Below are 6,789 nucleotides of genomic sequence, written 5' to 3'. Positions count from 1 at the left end.
TCCCTACAGGCCCTCAAGTCATGCCCAGATGTGTGGGATTTTTAAGCGAGCAGAGTAGGTTCAGGCTGAGAGCTTTGCCACACCAAAAAGTCACTCTCCAGCTCTGAGTCAGAGAATCAAGAACAACATAATTCAAAGCACACACTAGTACTTATTGCTATAATGGTTGTCTTGCCCTATCTGCAATCTTATCAAAATTAAAAGTGAAATACTTTCTGAAAGAAGTTGAATTCCCTTCTGCCGTCCATCCTCTTTTACCTCCATATAATTGCAGTTTTTTAATGAAATGCAATAGCCTCTTAACTAATCATTCTACTTCTGCTCTAGGCACTCTGCTATGTGTTCTCCCCAGAGAATCAAGAGTGATTTTTTTTTTCCCCCCCGGTACGTGGGCCTCTGACTGTTGCGGCCTCTCCCGCTGCAGAGCACAGGCTCTGGACATGCAGGCCCAGCGGCCACAGCTCACGGGCCCAGCTGCTCCCCGGCACGTGGGATCCTCCCGGACCGGGGCACGAACCCGCGTCCCCTGCATCAGCAGGCGGACTCCCAACCACTGCACCACCAGGGAAGCCCGATTTTTTAATTGAAGTATAGTTGATTTACAATGTTATGTTATGAGTGATCTTTTTAACATGTAATTCCGATCACTTAGCTTCCTTGCTCAACCAGCTTCCTTCCACCAGTGGCTTCCATCATCCCAAGCAAGGTCTATAGAGCCTTATAAAATCTGGCCCCTGCCTACTCTTGAACATCCCAAACCACATACTTCCCAGTCCTTTGTGTTTGTTTTTCCTCCTGCCCAGAACAGTTGTCTCTCATCAGGAAATGCTGGTTCTGCCTCCCTTCAATTAAGAGTTCATATGTCACTATGAAGAGGTCTGACCAACCAATGTGAAGTATCCCCTTCTCCCTTACTCTCAAATCACACCATCATATCAATTCTCTTCATAGCACTATACTCTGTAATTATCTTATTTATTTATTTGAAAATTGTCTATCTTCTCAAGCAAGAATGTAAGCTCTTTGAGGGCAGAAATCTTATGTGTCTTGTTCATATGTGCCTCCAATGCCAAATACTGTCTGACACATAATAAGCACTGTAACAGTTTTCTAATTGTTTGCTACATTTACAAAGCCAAGTAATACCTCTAAGGTGTTAGGTTTTTAAAAACTTATTTCTAGGACTTCCCTGGTGGCGCAGTGGTTGAAGGTCCGCCTGCCGATGCAGGGAACACGGGTTCGTGCCCCGGTCTGGGAAGATCCCACATGCCACGGAGCGGCTGGGCCCATGAGCCATGGCCGCTGAGCCTGCGTGTCCAGAGCCTGTGCTCTGCAACGGGAGAGGCCACAACAGTGAGAGGCCCGCGTACGGCAAAAAAAAAACCAAAAACTTATTTCTAGGGACTTTCCTGGTGGTGCAGTGGTTAAGAATCCACCTACAAACGTAGGGGACAAGGGTTCGATCCCTGGCCCGGAAAGATCCCACATGCCGCAGAGCAACTAAGCCCGTGCACCACAACTACTGAGCCTGCGCCCTAGAGCCCATGAGCCACAACTACTGAGCCTGTGTGCTGCAACTACTGAAGCCCGCGTGCCTAGAGGCCATGCTCCGCAACAAGAGAAGCCACCACAATGAGAAGCCCACACACCACAACAAAGAGTAGCCCCCACTCTCTGCAACTAGAGAAAGCCTGCATGCAGCAACGAAGACCCAACGCAGCCAAACAAACAAACAAACAAAAACCAAAAAACTTATTTCTACAGCCAATAAAATGGCCAGGCTTCAAAACACTATGTTCTCTTCCTCATTCTAACAACCTGCCTTGTATTCTCAGAAAGCTCCCTTCCTTTCTCTGAAGGTAAAATTTGCCCTCAGAAAGTTAAGATGGCAACCTTCTCTGGCAACACTTCTCTAGGTCTGTGGGTTTCAGATCCAATGTTCTCAGGCAGCAGCAATTACCAGAACTCTGGCTACTAGTATTGCACTGAGGAGTGCCTCACGCACCAGAAACACCAGGCTAATCTGATGAAGCTGCAAACACCTGTGAGAGTACCATAGTTAATAAATGTTCTGTGAGGCACTCCCAACACCTTAAAGATTACCTCACAGGAGTAGGAAGATTTAGTTCAGTCATCTGACTAGTGGCACATTCTACAAAGCCTTAATGACCCTGTCACCAGAAAAACAAATACTTTGTCCTAGCCTTCTAATCAACTGCATTTAGCAACCAACATCCATCTTTTGCAATAAAATGCCACCTCTGAGTTCCTATTCCTATCAAATTATCACTGGTTTGAGCAATAGATAAATCAGAAACTACAGTTAACAAATCTACTTGTCTGGCACCCAAGACAATTAATTAAACTACTTAGAGATGCAGAATAGCCTCAGGTCACCTGGAGACAAGTTTTAAGATGCTAACAACTGTAACACTTCGGCACATCAAGATGGCTATAATGTGAAAAACGGCCACATGCCACTTCCAATGGTGCACCTATACTGAAAATGACTTTCCCCCTCCAAAATAAATAATGTTTAAAGTCAGCTGAATCTTGAAGAATGACTCTGACTTTTCTCTAAAATAAGGGCTATGACAGCTACCTTAAGAGAGGCCCAATAAACTCAGGGCAAGGGGCTCATTGTGCTGACGTTGCCACCTCATCTAGGACTTGAGCTGATTCATCCTGATGGGCTGACAGGTCACTAAGATCTGCACCTTGCCCAAGATTCTTATTTACTTCACATATAAAAATACTGTCTACTCAAGACAACTGCAATCCAGACACCTTCTCCTGATAGGGAGGCTTTCCCTTCCTGACTTCACTGAGCACCCTGGAAAAAAGTTGTCATTTCAGGCCCACTTTAGTAACTGTGGATGACTAACGAGGCATTGAAGGGCTGGGAAGAGAGCCCATAAAAGGACCAGAACGTTAAGTCTCAGCAATTACAAAAAAAAAAAAAAAAAAAAAAAAGGGATTAAAAAAAGACCAAAATCACCTGGAGAAGACACTAATCTCTCCAGCATTAACAGATGTTTGGTACTATTAACGTAATTTGAAAAGCAATAACAAAGTCAAGACCTGAAAACATCTGGTCCTTGGCCATACCAAGAAATCACAGAAGACATCCTTTAACCAAGTAAGCTGTGTTCTAACATGAATTTCAAGGAGAGGCAACTTTTAAAAATCCACAAACTATCCCCTTAATTTAAAAGGAAGGAAGGGAGGTTGGCTGCACTCATGGAGGTGCCCTGCAAGGCGGTGTGATCATCCCCGGGAACGGGGGGCGGGGATGTGGCCACCCACGGCTGGTACAGCTGGGTGAAGAGGGGGCTGGAGCAGATACCTGGTTTCCAGTGTTTGGCTAAAAACATGCCTGACCCAATCACAGCTCGAGAGAGCATCTGGCTGCCCTTCACGCAGACGGGGCTGCACTGTGACGAGGAGACCATCATCATAGGCCACAGTTCCGGGGCCACTGCAGCCATGAGGTACGCAGAGACCCACCGGGTGTGTGCTATTGTGTTAGTGTCTGCATACACGTCTGACCTGGGGGATGACAATGAACGGGCAAGCGGATACTTCAGCCACCCCTGGCAGTGGGAGAAGATCAAAGCCAACTGCCCTCACATTGTGCAGTTTGGCTCCACTGACAATCCTTTCCTTCCTTGGAAGTAACAAGAAGTGGCCAACACTTTGGTTGGAAGCCAAATTGTACAGATTCACTGACCGTGGCCATTTCCAGAGCACAGAGTTTGATGAACTGGTTAGTGTGGTCAAGTCCATGCTGGAAGTGCCAGGATAGCCAGGGTGGTTACTGCTGTTCTGCGTAACAACATGGGAGTAGGGCAACGATCAGATTATTAACAGATGACAATCATCTATCATCAGATGAATAGCAGGCATGCAAACCAGATCAAATTAAGGTCCAAAACACACACAAGTTTCAATGTCGAAACTAAATTACAAGCAGTATTTTCATTTTCCATAGAATCTACATCTCCTCAAATTACTCTGACCTAAAACAGTATTTTTCCCATTTGATAAGGGACATGGGACAGCTTAACCACCCTTAACTATCCAAAGTGAATAAGACAGAAACAAAACCCAGGTTTCCTGATCCCTAGTCCAGATTAAAACTAAACATGTTTCATGTTATGCTGTAGGAGTTGCAGTACAACATGTCCTTGAACATGTTGAGAGAGTCACACACAAGGAGGCTGAGGCAGGGGTCTGCAGGGTCAGGCAGGGATCGGTCTAAGACCAGAGTGGCGAGGATTAGGGCGACGGGGATAACTCCTGCTGGGTCCTGTCTGGATTGCTGCCATGTGGGAATTTGGCAAGGCACTGCCAATTTTCTGATTTTCAAGGAAAGATATTCAAACACTTTTGTATTTAGGGACCATAATTCTATGTATATATAATCCACATGTACATGAATTACGTTCAGTCCACAGACATATGGGTTATGTTACCTGGCAACTACAGCGTAAATAAAAAATCTGCAAACATGGCAAGACACAAAGTCCAAGCCATCCATGTGTGACCTCTGCTGTAAGTATTCACTTAGCCAGTGCTTTAGAGCTTGAGAAAAGCCTGAGAAATAGACATGACATCAAAGGATGAAATCATGGGAAGAGTTTGGATTTTGTTATAGTCTTAAATATTTTAAAAAATGATCTTTCCATATGTCAAATTTTGTCCTGTAAAGTGTTCTACCTTTTAATTTCCATGGTCCTTTAGATCTCTTTCAGCATCATTCCATGATTTTTCTTCTAATCATATTCCCTCAAAAAATGCTTTTTCATTTTCCAATATTTTTTGGCTATTATGATCCCCAAGTAACATCTCAAAACAATTTCCAGTAAATTCACACCTGATATTTGCTGCAATAATGTGAATTCCCACATTGTTCATACCTAACAAAAATTCAAAGCCACCATTTGAACCTGAAAAGGCTTTTGATTTCCAAATGTGCTCAAAAAATGTCAGGAGAGATTATCTAAATTTTTAGCAGCAATTATCTTAGGGGATGGGAATTTTGGTAGTTATGGTGTGGCGGACGTCTCCTTTTTACTATACACCTGGGGATTATTTGAGTTTGTGCACTGTCTTACTTTTATAATTAAAAATAAAGATTAAAAAGTTTATTTGACAAGTTAGTGAAAAGCAAAGTAGATAAATCAATTGAATACTTTTCTTAGAGAAGCTGTTTAGCACTGATTTGACCAAGCCTATAATCAAAGCTTGATTCTATTTGAATTATTTGGAAGTAGTCATTGTTCTACGTATTCTCTGCCTTGTTTTCTACAAATAACAGTTCATAATACTTTATTGTCCTCTTCCGCTGTAGAAAAAACCATATATATACAATTGAGAAATAAAAAATAAAAATAAATAAATAAAAGGAAGGGAAAGAGGGGAGGGAAGGAGGGAGAAAGAGAGAAACAAGGAGACAGAAAGAAGAAAGGAACAAGGAAGCATAGTGCCCAGTGTTGTAGATTAAACATGGCCATAGATTATTTGCAGCAATTCCCATCAAGAAGTGGAGCTGGGACTTTCCTGGTGGTCCAGTGGCTAAGACTCCATGCTCCCAATGCAGGGGAACCGGGTTCGATCCCTGGTCAGGGAACTAGATCCCACATGCCTCAACTAAAAGATCCCACATGCCACAAAGACAGTCCCGCAAGGGCAACGAAGATCCCACGTGCCGTGAGTAAGACCCGGGGCAGCCAAATAAATATTAAAAAAAAACAAAAAAAAAAAGTGGAGCTCATTTCCACTCGTTGTCTCAAAGACAATGCTGAGCAAAAAAAGACGCAAAGCATATCACTATATTCTATTAATATGAAATTCAAAAACAGATAAAACTAACATATGGGAATAGAAGTTAGAACAGTGATTATCTTTTTTAAATTAATTTATTATTATTATTTTTTGGCTGTGTTGGGTCTTTGTTGCGGTGCACGGACTTTCTCTAATTGCTGCGAGCAGGGGCTACTCTTTGTTGCGGTGCACGGGCTTCTCATTGCAGTGGCTTCTCTTGTTGTGGAGCACGGGCTCTAGGCGCGTGGGCTTCAGTAGTTGTGGTGTGTGGGCTCAGTAGTCGTGGTGCTCTGCAGCATGTGGGATCTTCCCGGATCAGGGCTCAAACCCGCGTCCCCTGCACTGGCAGGCAGATTCTTAACCACTGCACCACCAGGGAAGTCCCCAGTGATTATCTCTGAAGTCATTTTTGCAAAAGAGATTCTAGAGCGTATTCAGTGTTTCCAGAGAAAACTGTCTATACAAGAGTATTTGAGGGGACAGCTTATAACTGATATGGTGATGGCAGCAGCTAATTGTGCTCCTGCCCATCCAGCCAAACAGATGCTGCCAAACAGAGGCTTACCTCTACTTTAGGAAGGACACGCTCTAACCCCTGCACTGGTTTGTACAGCCTGGCCCTCTGTGGCTGCATGACCAAGTCAGTGCCTTTAGTTTAGAACCTCATCATTTTCCACTGCACTTACCACAAAACACACTGTGACAAGGGTGATCTTTGAAAAATACAAATGTGACAGCATCACTCTCCCACACCCATACCATACATACACACCCCTCCTCCTCCTTAAAATCCTTCAAAGACTCCCCAGTGCCTATAAATTCTGCACTCCCTATCAGGGTACTTAAGTTCGTTTATAATCTAGTCCCTGACTACCTTTCTCTCTCTCTCTCTCTCTCTCTCTCTCTCTCTCTCTCTCTCTCTCTATATATATATATATATATATATATATATATATATATATA

At 43.5% G+C, this 6,789-nt stretch overlaps 1 pseudogene; it reads left to right on the top strand.

The window, feature by feature from the left end:
* The first annotated feature begins 3,240 nt into the window (after window positions 1–3,240).
* On the top strand, window positions 3,241–3,805 carry LOC103070795 (putative hydrolase RBBP9 pseudogene; annotated as a pseudogene).
* Window positions 3,806–6,789: the final 2,984 nt, after the last annotated feature.

The sequence above is a fragment of the Lipotes vexillifer genome, unplaced genomic scaffold (assembly GCF_000442215.2).
Source record: "Lipotes vexillifer unplaced genomic scaffold, Lipotes_vexillifer_v1.1 scaffold387, whole genome shotgun sequence".
Classification (NCBI taxonomy): domain Eukaryota; kingdom Metazoa; phylum Chordata; class Mammalia; order Artiodactyla; family Lipotidae; genus Lipotes; species Lipotes vexillifer.
Note: the sequence above shows the minus strand (reverse complement) of the source record. Positions and strands in the feature narration are given on the sequence as shown.